The 26,782-nt window shown below is 43.9% G+C and overlaps 1 protein-coding gene across 1 annotated transcript in view; it reads right to left on the minus strand.

The window, feature by feature from the left end:
* The window catches only part of NHSL2 (NHS like 2), a 142,325-nt gene that overhangs the window by 115,119 nt on the left and 424 nt on the right, over positions 1 to 26,782 (minus strand). The window lies entirely within an intron of this gene.

Genomic DNA, 26,782 nt, shown 5'->3' on the forward strand with positions numbered 1-26,782 from the left:
TAAAAGGTGATACATCTGTCTCTTTCCCAGCCAAGTGTAAAACATGGAAGTCCTGATGAAATACGTTCATTACTACTTCCTTTGGAGCCCAGCCTGGAACTCATTATTGTACTGTCTGACTCCAGCATACCTTCAGTTTTCATTAGCATGTGGAAAAGAAAAGGGTGTCATTCAATCAATGTGGGACCTGTTTCAAATGTTGCATGTTTTTCCCTTTTCTGATTTGGTACGTTGAATTGGTGAACACTCGGGTTCAGGAAGCATTTTAAACATGATGAATGTGTTTCATGATTGGACTACTGCGATGTAGGAATGCTCAGATATTCACGGTTTGGCTCACAGTCAGTTCACCAGTCACAAGCAGAGTCAATTTTGGGTGAATCAGTTGGGCTGTTCAAATGGTTCAAGCCAGTTTATCAGGTTACTTTTCATGTATTTGTACACTGCAGCCTGTGTGGTGTAGTGGTTAAGAGTGGTGGACTCTAATCTGGAGAACCAGGTTGGTTTCCTCATTCCTCCACATGAAGCCTGCTGGGTGACCTTGGACTTGTCACAGTTCTCTCCAAACCCTCTCAGCCTCACCTACCTCATAAGGTGTCTGTTGTGGGGAGAGGAAGGTAAGGAGATTGTAAGCCGGTTTGATTCTCCTTAAAAGGTAGAGGAAGTCAGCATATAAAAACCAACTCTTCTTTTTCTTGTGTGCACCCTCTCAAACAGTCCAATAGGAGTCCCACTGTCCTTCCTCCCCCACTGACCTGTTGCCACACCCGTTCAACAGCCAATCATACAAACTGGACAGATCAGTCAGCCAGTGATTATAAACACAGTATTTTTCTTTCTTTTTTAAAAGTCTTACTTCTTGGTTTAGTTAATGTCTTTGTGATCAATATTATTTCACTGAGCCTTAAGGGCTCACATCATTTAATTACCTGACCCAACCATCCATGAGCTTGGGTAAAATATCTCACTTTCTACATAGTTGCAAAAGTCCCCACAAGGCAAGAAATGAAACCCTACCACCATAACTACTGCACAGCTGTGATAGCATACGGGCCTGCCTAAATCTCCAGGACTGGACCTGGCAACCCGGTATGCAAGCGCACAGACTGCTTTCTAGCCGCACGCCTGCCTCAAACGCTACTGGGCAGTCGCGGCGCGACTCATTTGAAACTGACACAGCTGCTCTTGCCAGCCCGGGCAACCAGCTACTAGGAACCAGATGCAAAGGGCTGTCTCTTGTGAACCTGAGAGGAGCCATGTTCCTGTACATCTCTGTTTTAGAAGCAGCCATTTCGCAGAGAGCTGACAGCCACGTACCCAATGCGAGCTGCTCCCCCTCCCAACTTCCTCCGTTGCTCAATGAGTCGTTAGCAGTAATCCTGATATCCAGATGAGTCATCCCTCCTGTCCAGCTGCAGAGACCCCAGGACATTTGCACAGATCGCACCTATTGTTCCGGAATGTAAATCCCATCAGCAGAAAGATTCTTGACCATCTCGGGTTGTGAAAGCCATTGGAATTATAATAGATTTCCAAATTCTCACTACCCTGCCCCGGTAGACACAGCTTAATCCTTTTGTCCACCTTTTTGCCACCTGGGAACCTGGGAGGGGTCAAAACCCTCTGCCCGCCCCCAGAAAACAGTATAATTAGGATACCCCTGGCCCATTCATAACACCTTAGGTCTTTCCTGGCACCTTTGCCGTTACTCTGTTGGTTTGGTTTCGCGAGCCTTACCACGCTCCCTCCCTCCTTGCTGGTCAAGTCCACGGGAACCCCCACCCCCATCTCGGTCTTCCTTTTCAATCTGTTTATAGTCTGCGTGAGTTGGACAACACCTCATCTAGATAAGGTAAATATATTGGGTCTACGATATCCTGCCAAATTGGCAAATTTCTCTGTACTACTGCCTTTATTTACTAGCTTCTTGTATGCTTGTAATGCACCATTTGAATGCGTGAATACATAAACACTGTTTAATTTGGAACTCCTAGTCTCTGTCTTTATTCAAACGTCTCATTAAACGGATTCTGGTATAGTTGAGTGCGAGATCGCTATAAAAATACATAGTTACCGATTGCTCAGCTAATTTCCCCATATAAAGGAGCAATTCGGCTAACAGATTACTGGTGGAGAATGCGGGCACTCCTGCACGTCTGAATACATGCGAGTCGGCACGTGTGTATTTAGCGTGTTGACGTAGGAAAAAGTTTTTGAGACGCTTTGAATTTTGACCAGTTTTTCACAAAAAATCAATTGTCACGTGAAACGACAGTGTGTGTGTGCCTGAGTGTGTGGCTCTAGTGAGCGCTATCTTGTGGGTTGGCTTCTCCCCCCCTTCATTCTTTCAGCCCTAAGTCTAGCCGCCAGCTGAGCTATCTTCTCAGCAAAGCAAGGAGACTGAACGGCTTTGCCCTGGGAACCACCTCTCTTCGGAGACTCCCCATTTGAACGGCTGTCTGGGTTGGGTGTTGCAGAGTAGGGTTGCACGTAGACATCTGCACCTACACGTAGGCCAATATAATATTCCCCCCCCCTCCTTGAGAAATCCCCCGAGAGGAAACGATCTCTCCTCTCCTCTCCCACATCACCATTACCAGGCTTTGCCTGCTGAATCTTATTTCACTCACCCCGGACGCGGAGTGAGGTTATTGGGCGAGTAGAAGCGCCCCAGCATAGGGTTAAAATCACCCAGAAAGACCTAGGACGGAGGAGTGGCCACTCCCGCTAGGCTGGGATACGCAGTTTTCCCTTAGGAGTTCTGCCAGGAGTATCCCCAAGTGGAACGCGCACCAGTCCCTTAGGAGTGTGCCAGGAGCGTTGCCACTAATACAGGGTCCCCAAGTGGAACGTGCATCCGTCCCTTAGGAGTTTGCCAAGAGCGTTCCCACGACAGAAGGGTTCCCGAGTGGAGCGTGCACCCATCCCTTAGGAGAGTGCCAGGAACGCTGCCGCGACTGAAGGACATTCCTCTGATAAAGGTTGTCCCCATGTGCTGAGACGAGCCCGTTTCCCTTAGGAGCGAGCCTGAACCGTCTCCCGCAAGCACCAATCAAATGTGCTGAGAGGAGCCCGTTTCCCTTGGGAAGCGAGCCGGAACCTTCTCCCGTAAGCACAGAAACGCGCTCTCCTTCCTTAGAGGGACAGCCAGGAGCGTTTCCCAGTTTTGAAACCAGCAGTTTCCCTTAGGATATCTGCCAGAAAGTTAGTGCAAGGTCTACCATGACCACATTGAAAAAAAGAAAAAAAAGCAGGTTCTCCTTAGAGGATCTGCAAGGTAACATCTCCCCTATTAAGGCAGGCTCACCCTCCTTAAAAGGGAATATTAGAGCCAAGTCCCAGCAAAAACACCCCCAGCGTAAGGAGAAAAGGCGGTGGCAGCGCCTGCTCTCTCTCTAAGTTAAAGTGTAGCTCAGTTTGAATCCTTGAACCCTCCTTCCGTGCTGAGCTGCTAACCCACAGCCAGCGATTTAGAAAATCCAAGGAGCCCTGATTGACTCAAACCCACTTCCTTTGCAGTGAAAATAAAAAGGGCAACTTGTTGCCAAATCCCCCGCCATCCTGCAAAACCCACAGGGGGCATTTTAATCCAAAGAGATCAATTCAGGCTCAAACCCCCCCTCCTTTTCTCCACTGAGAAGCATTGTTTTTGCCTTACACGGATCAGCCAGAGTGATCCTGCCCTTCCCTGAGCTATAGTTTACCATGGCAGAGAAATCGAACAGTGACCCCAGCCACAACAAATTAAAGAAATGGCTGCCAAAATTGGGTGGGTCCCGTGGTGGTCTTTCGGGGTGCAGTATCGGCAACAGCAACCCAGTTAGATCCCGGGCAACTGGTGCTTTTAGTAAGCACTGTGAAACCTCTCAACCTAAGTACCAGGAAATGTGTGAGAAATCAGGAACCAGCACACAAGAAAATGAAAAACTAAAATCAGTAGAAAATGAACTAGAAAAAGAGAGGAATGAGTTATCTCATGCTCTCCTCAAAACACAAAAAGAATTAAATCAGGTAAAAGGAGTGCAGATTGCTGCTCTAAGCAGGATCACCTCCCTGCAACAGGAACTAGACCATTCAGGAGCCAAAATTCAGTCTCTCCAGCAGAAGCTTCTGACCCGACAAAATTATTAAAACCTTACTGAAGACAAAATTATTAAAACCTTACTGTCTGCCCCCCCAAAAAAATGACCAGACAGCAGAGGATCACCATTCCCTCAATTGACAAAGGAAACCAGCAGCCTCTTCCCCAACTGAGAAGAGCTCGCTGCAAAGTTACTAACTGACCTACAGCCCCAGGAACACCAGAATGCAAGGCTGAGCTCAAGTAGCTTTGAAAGTACGATCAGACACCATTGAATTTCATGCTAAATGAAAATGCTGTTCCAAGCAGCCCGCTGGAACTAACCTGGGATATTCCAAGCTTCTTGAGTATCCCTCCTTTTCTCCCCCTTGTGTGAGTGAATGCATGTGTGAATGTTTCCCCCCCTATATTTTGAGTAAGAATTAAGAAGTCCAGACCATGTTCAAAGAAAATGCTGCCTCCCCATCCTAAGGGAATGGTAAAGTAAATCATTTTTGCTCCCTCTGTAGGGAATAGAAGGGCACCAGCACCAGCCCAAGTTTAACCCTTTCTCCGCAGGTTAATAAAGGAAAGCAAGCCTCCTCAGGGAGGACTCTTTATCTCCTGGTCTTTCTAATGTAATGCTGAATATGTGTAAAAAGTAGCCATGATGTGCAGTTGTAATAAAGCCTCCCTGGGTCAGAGAAGTCTATCTGGCACAGGAAAAGGATAATGATATAACATGTTTTTCTCCTACAGGAAATAGAGTTGTGTGTGTGATAAATATGATAAATCGATATTCAGGGTACATGCTTTTGTGAAGATCCGGCCAATCTCACAGAAACATCTGCCTAGGTTCCCCAAAAGTACAATGCGGTTTGCGCAAAATTGGCATGGGGCACCAAATGGAAATATGCAAGGGAGTGCGCTCCCCCAAGTGCCTGTATGTTTGCAAGTGAAACTAGCATGTGTGTCTGTATGAATGCTTTCCCAAGGTACCTGGGAAAGTAAGAGGAAATTATTTCCATGTGCTCGTAGAATAAATATAAAGTTAATTTTACTGCGCAGTAAAAGTCTTACATAATAGTATATTTGTCAACCTCGATGCTGTCTGTGTAAATATGTGAAAAGTGAATAATGAAGGGGAGAGCCCCGTGTGCTCTGCCCCTCCCCCCCCCCACAACCTCCCCCCACAGCTCCCAGCCCCTCTTCATTCGGTTTTATAGCTATTATTACTGTGTTGGAGAAACATGAAGGTGAAAGTATGTTGACATGGTGTGAGGAAAGAAGGTGTTTAGAATATAAAAGATAAAAGAATGGTATGGCTAATGCTTTGGGACTGCAGCCCATAAGCAGCGGCCAAAAAGGATTGTATTGTTATAAGAAGGTCAGTGAAGAGTTTTGAAGTGTACATGAATAAGATGGTCTCGAGAGTGGTAACTAAAAATAAGGTGGGGCTGCAATCCTAAATGATGCAGCAGCTGAATGAGTTCATCCAACATGGTAATAATCTGTAATCCAAGCAATAGGATTCCCCCCCCCCCATTTTTATCTTTTTGTTCCTCCAAAATGTTAGGGTTGTTTCAGGAAAACAGCAACCTGGGCTCTCTAGCCCCCTGAAGCAACCCCCAAGCTCTCATTCTAGTTGCACATTTTGGTTCTTGCCTGTCATGGCAGATCCCATTAATGCAGCTCAATGTACATCGTGCACTCTGCACGTGCACAGAGATACAGTCCCTTTTGGTAACCCTTTAGTTCTCACCCTTGATCCTTCCTCAGGAGGAAGCTCTCATGCTTGCTTGCAACTTAAGCTCTGTAAGAACCTTGTGATTTGCTCAGTTTTAGCAAACTCACACCAGGACCTCACTAAACGTAAAACCCAGGTGCTCTATTTTTAAAAGATGGATTTTTGCTTTAATTTGGTAAACAGTTTGGAATTTGATTTTTGTGTGGATAACCCCGGAGTATCAAGACTCACCAAAATCTCATTAGGAACAGGGAAAGCCCCATTGCTCTCCCTCCCCTCGCTCTTTAGACAAACTGGAACCCACCCCGGCTTCCAAAGTGCACTCTGCATATGCCCAGTGGTGCCACACAGCCTTCTGGCATGGGGTGCACCGCATGGAAACAATCCTTTCCTCCTCATGTATTCAGAGGAAAGGAGGGGGGGAGAAGATATCCAATCTACTTTTATCTTTGAACCACTGCTATTTTTGAATTTGGAACTCTTTAAAGGAAAGAAATATAATCAATTTTTTTAATGTTGAAGTCGAGTTGAAGTTTTTACTCGATTTGAAGTTGATTTCAAGTTTTGAATTTGGACCTTTTTTTGAAGAGAGAAATATCAGATTTTGAGCTGGGTTCATTTTCTTTTGAATTTATTTTTGAAAATCTTGAAAAAGTCCTGATTTTTGTTTGTTTCAACCTGGCTTCTTCATTCCCTGGCATGCTAACAAGGCTATCGGGGATATGAAGGGGGGGTTGGAGAAGCAAACCGCCACTGAAAGGGTCTCTTCCTTCCCCTCTTGTGATCTTGTAATACAATTACCTGGCATTCATTAACAGTCTTGTTTCCTGATCCATGCCAACCAACCAGGAGAACAGGGAAGAAGAGTAACCCCCCACCAATTCTGTTCTGTTTACAGTGTTCAACTTTCTCTCCTTTAAGAAACCTCAATGCTTTATGCATACTACAATGTGTACTGTCTTTGATTATTAATGGCAGCCTGCATAAGGCTGCTCCCTGATCTAACTTGCTCAAACGCCACTTGTCTCTATCATATGAATACCTGCCTGCTTTGTAAGAACTTAATAAACAACCAGGTACTCCCTCCCCTTGGGAAACAAGGGGAAGAGGAACAAAAAGTCTTAATGCTCTATTTTAGCCTTGCAACTCTGCTCTCAGCAATCAATGCTAGTTATATACATGCCTGCTAGCCTTTTTTTGCTAGATTTCTCCCTGCAAGGACCCTTCTACCAGAAGAGCTGACTGCATTCAGCTCTCTCCGCCTCAGTGTTTTTGTTTGATTGTTTACCTTGCCTTAAGGTGCAATGCAAATGCAAAGCACCCCCCCAAGCCATCAATGTGTCTAAGTAATATTGTTAAGTATGCAAGCCTCTACTCCCGGGCACCTGCAACTACTGCTGGAACTCCCTGCTGTATGCTCCTTTGTTCCTCTATGCCACCTCCAGGCAGGAGACTCCTGGTCAGCAACAATCCTGCTGCAAGCCAGCCTGCTGGCAAGGTGCCCCAAAGGTCGCCAAAGGAGGGAGGGTAGTCAACAATGGGCTTGCGAGAATGCACAGGGAAGGGAACAACTAAGAAATCTTTCCTTGCTGACAGGGCATAATTAGAAACTGGATTTCTGCTTTAAAAATAAGTGCATCACCCTCCAGTATAGCCAGGGTTGCATTCAAGTCTGTGCAACCCTAGTATCTATGCACTAAGGTAACTGGTTCAAGTGGGACCCCGCACTGATATTTATATCCAGGGCTCCCCTTTTGCCAACCTCCTGGTCAGACCCGAACATCCCCAAAGAAGATATCTGACAACTGATCCAGCCGCTGCTGCTTCAGGGGCTCTCGCCAAAGAAGGAGAGGGGTGATTTTCATATGTGTATTCTTCAATATGTACAATACAGGCTGCAAGGGCCAGCCCCTTGGAGCCATGATGTCCTGTAACTCCCCCATATGTTTTATACTATTGTGATCTAACCATCAGAACAAAGTAGTTCCTCCAGCCTAAACCACTGAAAGGTGCAGCCAATTAAGCAACAGATCCTGGTAACACAAGCCTGTTTAACTGTGCTGATTATTTTTCTTGGGTGCTGGGTAAAACAGCAGCTTAGCAAGCTGGAAATTGTAAATCGCACCACCCAACTAGCATATAAGCCGCTCTAAAAGAAAGGGAGGAGGGGAGGAGATGGAACCCTCCATTTCTCCACTCCCCCCCCCCTCTCTCTCTCTCTCTCTCTTCTCTCTCTCTCTGGCTCGTCTAGCAATTTTATTATTATTATTGTGGCAAGTAAAAGTGTGTGACACAGATATGCCACTCAAATGGAAAAGGTGATGAATTAAGTTTTAAAGGTTTTAATTTTGCAAAGGTGTAAATATGAATGATTGTAATGCCTAGTGCTAAGTGCAGAGGCCTCCCCACCTCCGGAGGTCTGCCAAGATCAAAGCATGCTGTGCGCGCACACCTAGATGAATGTCATATTGTTGTTTGCATCATGTGAATGTTATGAATTTTAGTCCTCACCAGGGAAGGTGAGACAGCCCCCCCCCCAAAGAAAGAACCCCCAGCATCGCAAAGCCCCCATAAGTGAAAAGGACGGAACACTCCCCCTTCCATCAATTCAAGATCTATTCTTTAACATTTAGAGTGGGGTTGTTATTGGCCAAACCCCGGGCACAAAAATTGAAAAGGTTTTTCTCTAAAGTTGGCTCCGCTAGTGGCGTGTCATCACACCCACCGTAAAGGCGGGAACCTCCATGCAACTACCGATTTCAGGCTGTTGAAGGAGAGACACACCAATTGCTGGAGCAGAAGAAAAACCCTGGGGAAAACCAATAAAACCTTACAACGGTGGGGTGTGCAAGCACTCGGGCCATCCTGGTTTTGGATGGCCCACCCACCAATGCAGGAGAGCCTCCACTACCACCGCATGGTCTCCTAAAGACACCCATCCTGAGATCACAGGGGCCCCCTCCTCCCGAAAAACAAGTATACCCACGAAAGGCCAACATTTCCCTTAGTCTAGAGAACCTGTTGCTATCCCTTTAACGGACAGCACCTTGGCTGAATACCTGTCTGAACACCAGGAGCAGTCAGTTACCCATCAAGCCCCTGGACTCAAAAATTTGCATAAGCCGGACCCTTTGGTGCAGACCGAGTCTGCGCAGTTTTAGCATAAAGTCCCCTCGCCCCCTCCCCTTGGAGCGTACCAAGTCAAGTATAGGAAATGTTGTTGTATATGCTGCTTTGTTTAGTTGGAATTCTATCTTTTACCAGTATAGGAGAGGTCTCCCCCCCGAGAAGGCGATTCCGGCTCCCGTAGAATCGCCCTGTTAGGAAGAGACCTCAAGGTCCTGGTTACATAGTTAGCCCGCTCAGTGGGCTGGCTATCCAAAACCAGAATGGCCCAAATGCAATCCAAAAGACCCACACGGGCCTAGTGGTAAAGGACCGCATTTACTGGTGGGTGTGGGGACATGCCACCAGGGAAAATTAGCTTAGAGCTAATGGATTGCGCCTCGGTCTAACTTGGTCCCCTAGCCCCGGTTACCTTCTGCAAACTGTGTCCAGCTAAACCTCTCATCTAGTATTTTTCTCATATGTATAAGAATAGGAAACCAGGAAAGGCCTTACAGACACCTGGATATAGAAATGTTATTGCAAAGGTTTTATTAGGAAATGTGTAAATGTATTGTGTACCATAATACCCTGCGCCTTATGCAAAATGCCTCTCCTCCCCCAAAATCGCCTCCAACGTGATATCAGTAAAGCGAAGGTCCGCAGCTCGAAAGGCCGCGAGACTAGGAATGATTGACACCTTTCCCTTACGGAGAAATCCGAGAAAGGCCGGCCTTTGCCGATAGGACCGCATCCGGGCTCTTTCCCCCATCTGTTAAGTCTGTTCTTTGACCTTCATAGGCGGGGCTACCCCTTTTCGGCTTGCCCCTTTGGAAAAATTGACTAGGAACAGTCAGGAATTTGATGGCAGTTTCACTATGGTACTCGCGGGAATGGAACTGTCTGATCTGGCCTATGCCTTGGAAGCCAATGCCAGTTATTGTCGGGCCGGTTTTGGACCGCCAGCCCACGGCCAGCACTAGGCCGGCTCGGTAAAGAGTAGAGGCTAGAAAGTCCTCCGGGTCCACGACAGCTGTAGACGCACCTAGCATGGCGACCGACTCAAAATTGCAAAGAGCCCATACTAGGAAGGTCAAAGACAGACCTAATCCCCCACAGGTGCCCCTACCCAACATGCCAGTATGCCCGCCATTTGCATACGACCGCCCCTCCAACCCTAAGGCTCTAGTTATGCATATATGTTTTAATGCGTGTGTTGTGTGTATATTTTGTCTGATCTGTCTTTTACCAAGAGTATTGAGGCCCTTCCCGAGGAAGCGATTCCAGCCTGACCAAATGGAATCGCTTCATTAGTCAGAGCCTCGACGGTTCGCCCGGCGGGATCATCCGGCCGAAACCAGAATGGCGCGAGTGTAAGCCAACGAGGTCACCTTTGGTGACCCGCCAGATAGGCGCCACCCCCGAGAGGTACCATAGTGAAGACCGCGCAAGCGCGAGTCTTCATGATTGATGGATGGCTATGGAAGGCGAGGGCATCCACTACAATAGATCAACCCTAAAAGGATATAGTGGGCACAAAACCAGTGCGCAGAAAGGGTCCCAGACCACTTGACCCCTTGATGACAGGCAGAGGTGCCAGAGTGAAATGGTATAGTAATCTTATTGTGCCCCTAGCATGGCCCTAGATCTAACCAGAATGCCTTGCAAGGCTGTATGTAAATCACCCCACGCCCCCTTAGTCAGGCCATCCCATACCAACCCCCGAGACAGGCGAGGCCCCAAAGAGTGCTACCGAAGAAGCACGAAGATAGCCGAGCCCAGCCGATTGCCAACGGAAGAGGCAAAGAAGATCTTTTTTTTTTTTTAATTAGCTCCCCCCCCTCTCTTTACCATGGGGAGGAGCGAACTGGAAACCATTGTGTTTATGTGTACCTTCACCCTTCTACTAGGAGGGGAACGAGATTTTCCAGATCCTAAAACGAATGCTTGTAAACCAGCGGTATGTCTTTCTATCTTTGTCTATCTGTAACTTTAAAAAGGGTACAAAGTTTTTCCTTTTTACATCCGGCAGTGTTGCCTAAGGTTTTTTCTTTGTATCCCATGTATGCTGTTATGACTCAATGTATATGTTTTCAGTTTGATAGTTTAGCAATGTAAGCTTGAGTTTAGAAAACAATGTTTTATTTTGTACTGTAAGATGAACCAGATGCTTTGATATATGAAATGCACCCGCCCTGAAATATGCTTGCAAATTTAACAATGCACCCTTCTTGAGAGGTTGTCCAACTTCACTAGGCGGCCCCGTTTTTAATCTAAGGTTTTAGTATAGGACAAATGGTTCCCAAACCTCCATTGGCCAATGCAACCCGACCCCGGTGTCTCCAATCAAGACTTCAATCAACACGTGTTAGGTGTGCCGCCATTTCAGACGTTGTCTTCAGGCGGCAAGGAGGGGAATTGATAGCATACGGGCCTGCCTAAATCTCCAGGACTGGACCTGGCAACCCGGTGCAAGCGCACAGACTGCTTTCTAGCCGCACGCCTGCCTCAAACGCTACTGGGCAGTCGCGGCGCGACTCATTTGAAACTGACACAGCTGCTCTTGCCAGCCCGGGCAACCAGCTACTAGGAACCAGATGCAAAGGGCTGTCTCTTGTGAACCTGAGAGGAGCCATGTTCCTGTACATCTCTGTTTTAGAAGCAGCCATTTCGCAGAGAGCTGACAGCCACGTACCCAATGCGAGCTGCTCCCCCTCCCAACTTCCTCCGTTGCTCAATGAGTCGTTAGCAGTAATCCTGATATCCAGATGAGTCATCCCTCCTGTCCAGCTGCAGAGACCCCAGGACATTTGCACAGATCGCACCTATTGTTCCGGAATGTAAATCCCATCAGCAGAAAGATTCTTGACCATCTCGGGTTGTGAAAGCCATTGGAATTATAATAGATTTCCAAATTCTCACTACCCTGCCCCGGTAGACACAGCTTAATCCTTTTGTCCACCTTTTTGCCACCTGGGAACCTGGGAGGGGTCAAAACCCTCTGCCCGCCCCCAGAAAACAGTATAATTAGGATACCCCTGGCCCATTCATAACACCTTAGGTCTTTCCTGGCACCTTTGCCGTTACTCTGTTGGTTTGGTTTCGCGAGCCTTACCACGCTCCCTCCCGCCTTGCTGGTCAAGTCCACGGGAACCCCCACCCCCATCTCGGTCTTCCTTTTCAATCTGTTTATAGTCTGCGTGAGTTGGACAACACCTCATCTAGATAAGGTAAATATATTGGGTCTACGATATCCTGCCAAATTGGCAAATTTCTCTGTACTACTGCCTTTATTTACTAGCTTCTTGTATGCTTGTAATGCACCATTTGAATGCGTGAATACATAAACACTGTTTAATTTGGAACTCCTAGTCTCTGTCTTTATTCAAACGTCTCATTAAACGGATTCTGGTATAGTTGAGTGCGAGATCGCTATAAAAATACATAGTTACCGATTGCTCAGCTAATTTCCCCATATAAAGGAGCAATTCGGCTAACAGCTGCAAAGCTGATTAGCAGCCATTTGAAGCAGATAGTGAGCAGGCAAACAGGCTGGGTGATTGCAGCTGTTGAACTTGTGCACGTTTGCCTAGTGCACATGTTCAGTGAGAAGTGTGCAGCATCTCTACTGTGGTGTTCTCTATATGTTCTTCCTTGATGATTGTCAGCATGCTTCAACTGATGCAGCCTAGCTCCTGTCAGGAAGAGTCCAATATCTGCCATTTTGTTCACATACTTTCCTCCGTGTGTCCCAGCTGTTCGAAGTACAGAGGGCCGCAATATACAACAGGGCCTTTTCAGCAGTGGCACTAAATCTGTGGAATTGCCTTCTCAAGGGAGGATCATGTGACTTGCTCACTGTTAATAATTAGGAGCTGGGCTTTGCAAAAGTGAACTGGTTGAGTACATTCCGTGACTGGGATTACAGAACTTTTTGTTTTACTGCATTGGCTCCATTTCTGCAATTTCTTATGCTTGGTTTTATTTTATTCTCTGGTGTGTTCTTATTGCTGTAAGCTGCCTGCTAGGAAGACCCAAGTGCCCAGTTAGGCTGGGTAAACATTTTAATAAAATAATGAATTTGTCAGGAACTTAATATCTCCGGGGCTGCCACCTCTGCTGGTGACAACGCCCTCAGTGCTATCACAAATGTAACCGTGCAAAACTGGGGGAGTGAGGCGTTCTGTGAAAAAACTCAAGGAAAGTTGTATCTCCATGCTTCTGAGAACCTGCCTCTTCCAAATCTTTCAGCAGTATTTCAAATGGCTATTTTTTGTTTTGGATGTTGTACATTTTCAAGGAGTCTTAGTTCTGCCTCTCTCCAAAGAACTCCTTAGCATATCTTACTCTACAAACGTTTTAAATAGATGGCTGCCTTTTCTAGAATATGTGGAAAAGGGGGCATCATGAAGTAAACGATGCCCACAAAACTATCGTATGATTTGCATTTATTAAGTTCTGCAAAGTGGTACGATTTCTGTAAAATGCACTGATGTATAATATTGGACCATACATTGGAACCGAGTATTGAAACATATCTCAACTGTACGATGTTTAACCTACTGTTGCATTTTTATTTTGTTGTTGTTGTTGGTATTATAAAATAAACTTAAAATAAAGAGTTAAAAAATATATAAAATAACTCCTTAGCAAACCTCTTGTGGTAGCAGCAACAGCAGCTGGTGCTTCTGAAGCAAACCACAGAACCTGCTTAATCTCTGCCTTTTTAGGCTGCTGCAGAAACATGACCAGATATTCCTACAACAGCCAGGAGATGTCGCTGGGTGCCTGTTCATAAAATAATCTTGAGGTAACAAGCCTGTTTGGTGGAGAGGATGATACTGACTAAAACTGGGTGTGCATTAGAAATAATATTAAACTTGGTCAGCAAAAAAACTCAAAGGCTGTACCAATACATCCAAGGTGACCTCTGTAATCACTCTTCCTTCCGGATAGTTATACCACATCGCGTTCAGCAGTACTACGGTGTTCCCTTCTTGCCTTCAGCCGGAAAGAAGGCAGTCTTTGATTCTTTCACAAAATGGTCATGGGTTCACAGGTCCATCCATGTCAGGCTGATAACCTCCCTTCCTCGGCACTCAAAAGCAAGGCATGATGGGTATCACTGCCCACCGTTTTTGTTTACAAAGTTCATGGTATATTGTTCCTGAATACAGAGGTTCCAGTTTTAACTATCATGGCAAAAGGCCATCATTTTCTACAAATTTGTCCAAACCTCTTTAAGAAAAAAGTCTGGTGCTTCTAGCTGCTGCTGCATATTATGACAATGAATTGTATAATCTATGCAGTCATTTGAAGAATGACCTTCTCCTTTGTCCCAAATCTCATGCCAATCAATATTATATCACAATGACTTGTGGTATGAGACAGAATAATTTCTCATTATTCACTTTGAGTGAGGCATTAACATGTTTTTATGGCAAAGTGTTATTTTAATGGCACGTTGTTGGGTAGCTCTAGGAATCAGCAGAAACTCCAGGGGGGAAATATAGAGTTTCTGGTTATTCCTAGAACTACTTAACGTCACTTCTGGTTTTTCCAGGATGTGACATCATGATGCAGATGACATCACACCACCCTGTTCCCACACCCAAAGCTCCTGCCAGTTGTCAGGCACGGCCTGGCAACTCTCTCCTACACAGTCCCACTGAAGGCAACCCTGAAAATAAATAAATTAATATAACCTTATTGTTGGGCACACCAAATAAATTTCACACATTCAAAGCTGGACAACATTTCAGTTGATGTTTCATATTTTGAATGTTTAATACTTATATTTTTGATGATCACTTTAAAAATAAATAAATCCTAACTAAACAACTGAGCCACAATTAAGCACATTTACAGTCCAAGCCTTAACAAGTCCATTCAGAAGTAAGTCCCATTTTATTCAATATTTATTCACACCCAAGAAAATGTTCTTAGGATTGCACCATTACTCCACCAGATTTAGGGTTGCCAAGACCAGCCTGGCAACGATTGGGAGATCCAGAGAGTGGGGACATGAGGGGGTGGCTGATGATGTGATATCACTTCCAGGAAAACCCAGAAATAACATCATACCTCTCTAGGAATTGGCTTAAACGCTATGGTAAATCCATAACATTTTTGGTGATTTCCAGAAGGGACTGGTGTCACTTCCTGGTTTTCCTGAAAGTGGTATGTTGTTGGCTCCCCACCTCACTGGGGGACTGGCAGCTGTAATTGAAATCTACAGGCTCAAAAGAATGTACCTCTGCTCAGGACTGCATTGTAAATGTTATTTTGATAAGCTGAGAACATACTTGCATCTCTCCCTTTGTAATCAACTGAACAAGTCTATGCTTCACACTTTGATGCCACATCCTGCCACAAACACCAAGACATAAAAGTCTAACTTTCTGAATCACATTAAGTAAACATTTAGGGTTGCCAACCTCCGGATGGTGGCTGGAGATCTCCCGCTATTACAACTCATGTCCAGGCAACAGAGATCAGTTCACCTGGAGAAAATAGCTACTTTGGAAGGGGGACTCTATGGCATTATATCTCACTGAAGTCCCTCCCCTCCTCAAACTCCACCTTCCTCAGGCACCACCCCCAAAATCTACAGGCATTTCCCAACCTGGAGCTGGCAACACTATTAGGGTTGCCAACCTCCAGGTACAAGCTGGAGATCTGCTATTACAACTGATATCCAGCTGATAGAGATCGGTTCACCTGGAGAAAATGGCTTCTTAACCCACTGAACTCTACAGCATTGAAGCCCTTCCCCAAACCCTGCCCTCTTCAGGTTCCACCCCATAAACCTCCTGCCGGTGGTGAAGAGGGACCTAGCAACCCTAAACACTATATACATTGGCCTCCAAGCAATTTGCCTTCCCAGCAGGTTTGAGTCCAGGGATGGCATTTTCTAGGGGACATTTTCCCTACTATCTTCCCAATTCATAGAGGAGAGGTCCATCCATGACTACAAAATGTCGTGATGACCAGAGGGAACTTCCATACTAAGAGGCAATAAACCTCTGAATTCCAGTGCTAGGAAGCAGCATCAGGGGAAGGCCTTGATTCTATTGGTTGGTCCACTGCAACAGCTGGCTGGCCACTGGATGAGACAGGATGCTGGAGCAGGAGAACCACTGAAGGTTCTTATGTACCGTTAGGTCACAGGAGGACAGAATAATTTTTGCCTTTTAGAGCCCATTTTTAAGCATTCAAGTTTCATTTATACCATTTTTAACTGACAAATTCGCTTAAGATGAGAAACGACATTCGGATCACCTTGTATTAGAAGGAATGTATCTTTTATGACTTTGGCAAGTCATTTCTGTTGCATTGGTGAAGGCAGGAAAGCAAAACATATGACATCTTTGATGATAACTGGAGAACTGAAATGGGTTTTTCTTTTCTTTTCAGGCAGCATTAATGTTGTCTGAGCTGCCTTGGGAGGCGGGGAGGGGTAGCAGAATGTAGAAGCGTTTGATGCTTATCTCTGGAATTGAATGGGACTCTGTCAATCCTCATTAAAGTTCTGTAATGAGAGATTATGCAAGTTCTCGACTTACCTAACAGAGACTGCAATTTCCCCTTCTTTTTTTCTTTCTTTTTTCCCCTGGAAATGAACTGCAAAATGTGCATTGTTTCCACAATCTATTTTTATTCCATTATTCCTTATTATCTTCCAAGCATTGATCATTTGAGAGGTTTTAATGAACTGAAGCACAACACTGAGTGCAACCAAATGAATTTTGTCAAAGGAGTTGTGGGATTCCAGGCCTCAAAGAGACTCCCCTGAGGGTTACCTTTTTCAACCTCCGGTGCTCAACCCAGCAGGATTCTGCATACAGATTACCTCTGCCCATTGTCATGGCAGCCATTGGCCTTTTATGCATGGCTGTTTCCCTCGCATCTGAAGACTTTGGGTCTTTTGTGTTTTATGCATGGTCACTTAACCCTCCCTTATTCCCTGTTTCAGCCAGGATCAAATTTTTGGGTATGCACGTTATCTCATTCCTTGGAACCTCAACGCTGCTTCAATGCAAAATGAACCCGGCTTTCCCATTCCTCTTCTTGCCCGAATTAAACCATGGATCCTGGCTCATTCTGGAATCACTGAACGAGCATACAACTTTCTCAGGTAGAGTTTCGCCCCACCATTTTCCAACCCCCTCTTCAAGGCAGCATGCTGATAGCCAAACAGAGGAAGCACAGAAGATTGGCTTCTCTCATAGCCAATCATGAAGCAGTGTGTAAAGAGGCAGGGATTCAAGTGCTTCCTGCTACCTTGGAGCTCTTTATGAGCAAAAAAAAAAGTCTTTTTTAAAACGAGGCTTGGATTTCTCCCACCTTCTTTCAGATTGCTCCGTTTTTTGTTCTTAAAATGCTTTTTTATGCGGCAGTTCGGTTTGGAGGGAAGGAAATCTCTCGTGAGGTAAGCCAATTTCAGAGCAGCATTTAAAGGGGTGGGACTTGATTTGAACTTGGGAGACTGCTTTTCTGTATTCATGCCTCCATTAGTACACAGTTTCATCCCTGATCATTCCAGCCAATGCATACAGTTTTCCCCAACCTGGGTTACTTTGATACTGACTGAAATGGGGAATAAAGGAGGTTAAAGTGACCATGCATAAATGACCTTTGTGTTGATTATGCATGCCGTTTCCAACCATCAGAGGTCACCTCACTCTCCCCCTGCGTTTCCCCATGTATTGCCCATGTCTCAAATTCGAGATAAAACAGGTCTCTGAAAAGAGTAGCAAAATGCGGGGAAACGCAGGGGGAGAGCGAGGCGACCTCTGATGGTCGGAAACTAGGGTTGCCAGGTCCCTCTTCACCACCAGCGAGATATTTCTGAGGCGGAGCCTGAGAAGGGTGGGGTTTGGGGAGGGGGGGACTTCAATGCCATAGAGACTGACTAACTCATGTAAGTTTCCCCAATAAGGCAAATAGCAGTTCCCAGGTCAGAAAAATGGTGCATGGGGGTTAGGGATGCCAGCCTCCAGATGGGACCTGGGGATCCCCCAGAATTACAGGTCAGACTACAGAGATCAGTTCCCCTGGAGGAAATAGTTGCTTTGGAGGGTGGCATTGTACCCCACTGTGGTTTCCCCATGCTCCATCCCCAAATCTCCAGGAGTTTCCTAGCTTGGATCTTGCAATTCTACCCTCCATAGGGTTGCCAGCTCTGCATTGGGAAATACCTGGAGATTTTTGGGGTGGAGCCTGAGGAATGTGGGGTTTGGGGACGGGAGGGACTTCTGTGCCATAGAGTCAAATTGCCAAAGTGGCCAGTTTCTCCAGGTGAACTGATCTCTATCGGCTGGAGATCAGCTGTAATAGATCTCTAGCTACTACCTGGAGGTTGGCAACCCTACCTGAGAGAAGTCTGTTAAACAGTGTTTTCCTGAGGCCCCCAAACCTGGAAAAGGTTAAGATCAGCACTCTGAACATACACAGCTGCTTCATACTGATTCAGAGGTTGGGGTGTTGTCAGTCAGAACGGTAGCAGATACATATTTCAAAATAAACTAGCCCCAATCTAGCCTTCTGTGACCAGCCATGGCTTCCCAGGGTACTATTTGGAGATATCAGGGAGTGAATTGGAGACCTTCTGCATGCAAAATGTTTATAACATCCAGCAATGGGCCTTTCTCCATTATTTTGTCACTGTGCTACTCTTTGGGCCAACTCAGTTCTAGTGAAAGTGGAATGAAGCTCTTGACTGTTGCCTAGCAACTGTGAGCCTCACTCTGGAAACCAACAAGTGTTTCCGTCTTCCCCAGCAGCTGCAGGATGAACCCAAAAGTCCAAAGCTTGGGCATGTTCTACACTCAATCCAGAGATAAGGTTAGCCCATTTCTTATTTTGCCAGCAACTGGCCTGCATAGCTCACCCAGAGCGGTTTGTTTTTTGTACCTGCTTTGGCTTCAGAGAGCTCCGCTTTTTTCTCCAGGCCACTGATAGTCCCAGAGGAGGCCACTGAATCAATATCATTAATATCTCCTCCCAAAGGCTGAGAAGAGGTAATAGTTTAATGCTAATATTAAAACTAATTACCAGGCCATTTATGTGCTTTGGCAGTTTGATCACAACACACAGTCATTACAGAAGGCCAAATGACTGAAATATTACCCTCTTTTATGAGTGGAATGAAAGACGCCGCTCTCTAAAGGTTTTAGCCGTAAATTAGCCATTCCAGAACCTGTCCCATGGAGTTCTCTGCCTTTACTTACAGCCTCAGTTTCCTTTAGTATTATCTCCTGCTATTACAACTGATCTCCAGCCGATAGAGATCAGTTCACCTGGAGAAAATGGCTGCTTTGGCAATTGGAATCTAAGGCACTGAAGTCCCTCCCCAAACTCCACCCTCCTTAGGTCCCACCCCAAAAACCTCCCACCGGTGGCAAAGAGGGACCTGGCAGCCCTATTGCCAAGGCTAGAAGCAGAGCCAGGTCAAGACCCTTAGGCCTTGTATGCATGTATACTTCCCTCGCTATCACCCCTCCGATGACTTCGGGTCTTTGTTAGATTACGCATGCCGTTTCTGACCGTCAGAGGTCACCTCGCTCTCCCCCTCATTTCCCCGCATTTTGCCCGCGTTGTCAAATTTGAGATAAAACAGGTCTCTGAAAATGTGGGCAAAACGCAGGGGGTGACCGCGAGGGAAACAGCCAAGCATAAACGGCCTTAGTTTAAAGCTGGGGGGGGGGGGAGAAACATTTTGGCCTTCCACCTAAAAGAGAGTCGGGTAGATGCCAGGTGAGCCTGAAGAAGAGGGTCATTCCACAAGTGAGGTGCCACCATGGAAAAAGCCCCATTTCTGCCTCACCTCTTGAGGTAGGGCCACAGAAAGTACTGCTTGTGAGGAGGATTTTATCTGGTGGGTTGGGTACTATTATTATTATCAACAATAACTACACAACAACAATAGCTAATAAAATTTTAAACCACATATTTAGAGACTAAACAAGCTGTTAATACTAAAAATAATTCGGTAGTGACTGAAGAACTTTTTAACCAATATTAAAAAATAGAAGGAAGGGGGATAGAAAGAGCCAGGCATTGTGTTGAACTAACGAAATGTCGGGAGAAATTCATTTTTGAAAACATTCCTTCCCTTCTGACTTTTCTTTATTATTTTCCTCACAGAAGGCCTTGCCTGACAGTCTCTAATGGGATTAACTGTCAAGGAGGAGATGTCCTTGACGGCGGTCTTGAAAAGTTGCTCTTGTCACACATTTGATTCTTTTCCTCGAAAGCGTGAGGGAAAGATGGATAAGGACCAAAGCCGGGCTGGTGTCAGCAGTGCAGCGAGTGAGTGAAAGAAATGGGACAACAAAGTGAAAATAAAGCTGATTTAAAAAAAAAAAAAAAACCCTGCAGTTTCAGATGTGTCAGTTGACTATTTTGCAATTGCTTTCTTGCCAACTGAATTTTCAATCCCTTCCCTGCAATTCTCTCCTGCAAATCCCCCCTTATTCCGCCCCCCACATTATCTTACAAACACAGGTTTTGGAAAATGCATAACGTACTGCCTCAAACCGCTTCTCCTTTCCCCCTTTTTGGCACAGACAATCTTGGCCAGAATGCTGGTCTCCATATCTAGCTTGGCAGGTACGCTCTTTTCAACTTGCATTCCAGATCCTAGGAAAATAAACGAATGCTTCTTGACTAAGCACTTAACAGCTATCAAGCTCTGCAAAAGCCTAGAGAAACAACCGTCTCTTCATTTCGCCCAACAGAACAGCACAGATGATAAAACAATCATGTCGATTTGATCAGCTTTTTAAACAGAATGAGAGCTCTGCTTGGCTTGGACTATACTAGGGTAAGCAATCCCCAGAATGTGTGCCAAACAGACTATTTTGCTAACAATGTGGGAACACTTCTCTGCCCTAAAGCCCAAGGCAAGAGCCCAAGGCAATGACTGTTCTCTCTCTCTCTCTCCAGCACACCAATGTTGCTGGTTTCTACACAGGGATGGGCTTATGTGATTTCCTTGTTACTGGTGTAGCTGCTGATAAAGCACAGCAACAACGGGACTTACACACGGCAGGTTTTCCTGCATTTTCCCAACCCCAGTCTCCTAGCAGTGGCCATTCCCTTCCCCTGGGCTTTTGCACAAGAATATTGTTAGAGCGATATACCATTTTAACATGAGTGTAACATGTTCTCTGAATTTCCAGTTTTCATTTTCTTTCCTTTGGAGAGACATGCCATTCCCCTTATATCCCCACACAAGAGGGGCTAGAGACTGACTTCCGGTGGTGCCGCTGGGGTGAGTGCCACGTTTCCCCAGGTTGTCCTGGGGGAAATCCAAGTTTGCGTTAATCCTGGGATGCTATATGCACCCCAACCCGACCCTTCCATAAGTCCCCCGGAGTTTTGGACGCCGGTCCTGCGAGGGCACCAAGGGAAAGAAATCGCCAAAACGCAACTTCGGCATAAGGCTCTACCCTCCACCACCTTATAACCAACATAAGGACTACTTTAAGATAAGAACCTCACCTCTAGAAGCTCAAGTGAGTACACAAGAACCCTTCGTTTTTTACTGACGTTACCGAATAACCGGGGGGTAGATGAAGACATTCCCAGTATCCTTGTTCCTCCCTTAATTGAATCGGATAAGTTTGACTTATAAAATCCATCAGGATTAGAGGCAGGAGCCTTATCAAGTTGATCAGCTCAAACTAAAACAAAGAGCTAGAAAGACGCTTATAAGATGGACTAAAATCTCCACCAATGAGAAGTATTCTTGAGGGAAGGGGAGGGTGAATTTCTTTCTTCCGGTGGAAAGAAAAAAAGAAAAAAAGGGGGTCCTCCTGCCACGTTTGCAGCAAGGGATTCCTTAGTCCGGAAGACCCTCTATACCACCCTCTCTACCATCTGGCTTACAACGACAGGAAGCAAGTCGTAGGACCGGATACACGTCGCACTCGAGCAACATAGAAATAGTTCCTGAAGGAAACAATCATCGAGAAGAGGCGGTAGAAGGTCCACGGCGAAATTAACTTCCGGAATACTTCCTGATTGACCCGACCTAGAGAGGCCGGCAAAACTCGCTGGTATTTTAAAACTTTAATAAGCTGTTTTAAAGCGAAATAGGGGTCTTTTCAATGCGGAAAAATTATTAAGCTGATCATCGAAACACTTTCTATCAACAACTAATCAGAGGGTCCTGACTGAGGACATGTATTTTACCAGCCTTATTTCAATGTAAATGTCTGCATCCCGACCCCGTTCTGGCTCACTACATAGCCCTGCCTACACAAAATTGAAAGAAGCGACACAAACCTTAACCATGGAAAAGAAATTGCAAGACATGTTAGCCAAGCAAACAGAGGCAACAACTAAACAGTTTGAACAGATGTCTACACAGAACACACAGCTGACTGCTATGATGACAAATCTTGGCCAAGCATCTCAAGCTATTAACCAAAAATTAGATGTGGTTACAGAAGACCTTAAAGATGTAAAGACCCAAATGAATACTATGAAGATGGACATGCAAGCAATGGACTCATCAGTTAAGAAAGTGATGGAAGAACACAAGGATACAAAGAAAAAATTAGCAAGCCAAGAAAAGCAGATTGAAACAATACAAACTAACCAGACAGCTGTTAAAGACCAGATAGCAATGATGGAGATGAGAGTTAGAGAAACCAACCTTCGTCTGCGCAATTTTCCAGATATGATGGGAGATAACAAAGAAACTGTAGTCCCTAATCTGGCTTACTTATTTCAAATAGAGGAACAAGACTTGAACCAAGCCATCAACAGAGTTTATAGAATACCATTACCTGCTAGAATGAAAAGATCTAAACCAAGACATCTCATGATTGTTTTTTATGACACTAGGATCAAGGACAGGATCACGAAGATCCACTATGATAACCCGGTTTCAGCAGGAGATATTCCTCTAATATTATTAAAGGACATACCAAGACATCTACTCTCACAGAGGAATAATTACAAAGAATTTGTGTCTGTTCTGAAAGCTAATGGTATCAAATATCGTTGGATCATGCCACAAGGCTTGGCTTTTACCTACAAAGAAATGAAAATGACAATCTTATCTCCATCAGATGTGGGAAAATTTTTGAGGAAATACAAAACAGCACTTAAAGGACTAACCCTGGAACAAAAGGAAGAGGAAGAAGAAGAAGAAGAAGAACCACAGGGAGCAGAAGGAGGCACTGCGTTATAGACTGAATATTTTGCTTCAATAATTACTACATCATGGCAAAAGCAATTTCTTGGAATGTGAACGGTTTGAATGAAAAAACCAAATGGGCTAGAATTTTCAAATATTTACAGAAATACAAATACTCCCTAATTTGCTTACAAGAGACTCATATAGCAACAAAACACAAAAAATATCTAGATAGGCAAATGCTTGGACAAGCATTTGTTGCATCGGCTAAAACAAAAACAAAGGGAGTAGTGATATATGCTCATTCTAGCCTTAGTCCTGAACTACTGTACAAAGACAATGAAGGGAGAATTGTAATTATCAAGACCAAAATATTGGGGCAAAAGACGATTGTAGTAGGAATATATGCACCTAACGAAGGAAAAGTTAAATTCTATGGACAACTGCATGAACTGATTTCTCAGTATGCAAATGACCAGATTCTTTTGATGGGTGACTTCAATGGTGTTATCCTCCCAATTTTGGATAAAAAATCAAACGCAAAAGACGAAAATGAAGGATCCTCGGTCTTATCGAATAGGATGAAACATTTTATTAAGAACCTTGTACACGAAGACCAAGCAGGCTTTGTTCCAGGAAGGCAAATTAAAGATAATATAAGAATCTTATTAGATTCAATGGAATATTATGACCAGAATATCCAACAAACGGCGGCCTTTGTATTCTTGGACGCAGAGAAAGCTTTTGATATGGTCTCCTGGGTTTTTATGAAAAAGATACTGGAAAAATTAAATTTTGGAGACCGTTTTTTGAGAGGTATATCGGCCATATACACATCCCAACAGGCAAAAATTTTGGTGAATGAATCGATGTCAGACAATTGTTCAATCAAGAAAGGAACTAGACAAGGTTGCCCCCTATCTCCGTTATTATTTTTGTTGGTGTTGGAATCACTATGTTGTAAGCTAAGGAGCATGGAGGACATTCGCGGACTAAAAATTAAAAAACATGAATTCAAATTGAAAGCATTCGCGGATGACCTCTTGTTAATTTTAGAAAAACCAACACAATCAATGAAGATATTATTGGAGACTCTGGACGACTTTGGAAGAATATCGGGATTTAAAGTCAATCAAGAAAAGACAAAGACAATATTCAAGAATCTACCAGAAACACAGCAGCAGGAATTTACTTCATATACAATTTGGGAGAAAGTTAACAAAGTCAAATACTTGGGACTCTGGATCTCTGTGAAGAATAAAGAATTGATAAACAACAATTATCTTAAACTATGGAGTAAAATAAAAACTGATATGATCATTTGGTCAAATAAAAAGTTGTCATTATTAGGACGTATATCAACAGTCCAAATGAACATTTTACCAAGGATACTCTTCTTATTCCAAAATTTACCTATAGTATCACATGTCAAATACTTTGATACCTGGAGGAAAGACATATTAAACTACATCTGGCAAGGGAAAAAACCGAGGATTGCTTATAAATATTTGGTGGATCTTAAAGTTAGAGGAGGTTTAGCACTACCTAATTTTCAACTCTACGCTGAAGCGGCAGCTTTAACATGGCTAAAAGACTGGATGGACTTATCCAATGTGTGTTTGTTAGATCTTGAAGGTTTCAACAACATAAGTGGATGGCATGGCTATTTATGGTACGATAAAATCAAGATACATGCATCATTTTGTAACCATATAATCAGATCCGCCTTATTTCGTACTTGGATGAGATATAAACATATTTTTGAACCAGCAACACCGATGTGGATATCACCCCAAGAAATGTTGACATTACGCCCACTTAGACCGGACAAATTTATTACTTACCAGGAATTAATTAACTGGGAAGGGAAAAAATGCTCACTAAAAGACTTTCAGTTACTTAAAGATGATTTACAATGGCTTCAATACTGTCAGATTAAATCAGTCTTTGCACAAGATATGAAAAATGGATTCTCTAAAGAAAAATCGCTCTTTCATAAGATGTTATTAGACAACGACACTCAACTGATTTCTAAAATGTATAATCTTCTTTTAACAATATACTGTGAGCAGGAGACAATTAAACCAACAATGATTGATTGGGCTCAAAATGTGGGACATGATATTGTTTTAAACAAATGGGAAAGACTATGGTCGAAAGACCTGAAAGGAATAAATGCGCAGTCAGTTCGAGAAAATATTTATAAAATGATGTATCGATGGCATTTAACACCTAAGAAGATTGCAAGGATTTACAAAATGACGTCCCCTAAATGTTGGAAATGTAACAAGGAAGTTGGTTCCTTTTACCATATGTGGTGGACCTGTGACAAAGCCAAGGATTTTTGGGATATGATTTATAATGAATTAAGACTGATACTACAAAAAAATATACCCAAAATACCAGAAATGATGCTACTAAGTATGATACCTGATGACCTGTCAACACAAAGAAACTTTTTGATTTACGCTACAACAGCTGCAAGATTGCTTTATGCAGCAAAATGGAAAGGGGCAGATATCCCTGGGAAAAAAGACTGGATTATGAAAATGTTTGAACTGGTGGAAATGGCAAAACTTACAGCTACTATAAATCAAAAAGACAATGTTCGATTTATGGGGGAATGGGAGGCTTGGATGAAATATTGTGAATATGAATTAAAACTGGGGAAAATGCAAGAATACCTTTTAATCTGATCTAAATGACACTATTAATATTAAGAATTATAACCATTTATATCAATAGAGTATGTTATATGAAATTTAAATGAAATTTAAATGAGTTTAAGAATAATTAAGATCAGACCATATTACGTTGGGATAAAATACTTTATTAAGAGGCGGACAGAGGTGATGGGGAAGTCAAAGAAATTTCCTTTATTTTTTTTCTCTTTCTGTAATGTTTATATGTTCTTAGTTATTATGGAAAATTTCTATTATAAAAACCAATAAAATTTTCAAAAAAAACAAACAAGAGGGACTAGAGATTTACGTTAAAAAAAATGAAAGTTGGTAATTCAAGGAAACTGCTACACCTATTGTTACAATGGTAGAGATATATAGATATTCTAGTGCTGATTAAAAAAAACTAAATGGCAGGGAGAGAAAAATCCAAACTTGAAACTGGGGTAAATAATCCATGTGGAAATGGCCATTTTCTCAGGTAGATGTCTCAGGTTTCTGGCAGTTTAGCCAAAAAAGGTTGCCTACCCATGAACTACACCATTTGACAAAACACTATCTTGCTATAAACACAACTCCTGCTATACCCCACTGTGCCATTGTTGGGAATTAGTCTAACAGTTTTGTCTGTGGCTGTTACCGCACTAGGTATTCCCAGCGATGTATCAAGAGTTTGGAAATGTTATAAAAAACATCGCTTTAAAAGGGTTTTTGGATGCCACCGTTAAAAAATGGTTGGAAGATGTCTTCACAGCTAAAGGGGCCAAACAAAGTGCTAACAGTATTTTTTATAACAGTTTCAAACTCTTAATACATCGGTGGGAATACACAGAAAGTGTGAACAGTATTTTTTATAACATTTCCAAACTCTTAATACATCGCTGGGAATACCTAGTGCGACAACAGCCTCTGTCAGGATTACAAAAAGAGTTAAATGTTTGTGTTTCATTTACATAGACTGGGGGGGGGTGCTAGCCACTTGGCAAGTGTTGATTGGTCAGATCAAGAGCTACCGGTCATGTGATGTTCTAGCTTGA

The sequence above is a fragment of the Euleptes europaea genome, chromosome 13, assembly GCF_029931775.1.
Source record: "Euleptes europaea isolate rEulEur1 chromosome 13, rEulEur1.hap1, whole genome shotgun sequence".
Lineage (NCBI taxonomy): Eukaryota > Metazoa > Chordata > Lepidosauria > Squamata > Sphaerodactylidae > Euleptes > Euleptes europaea.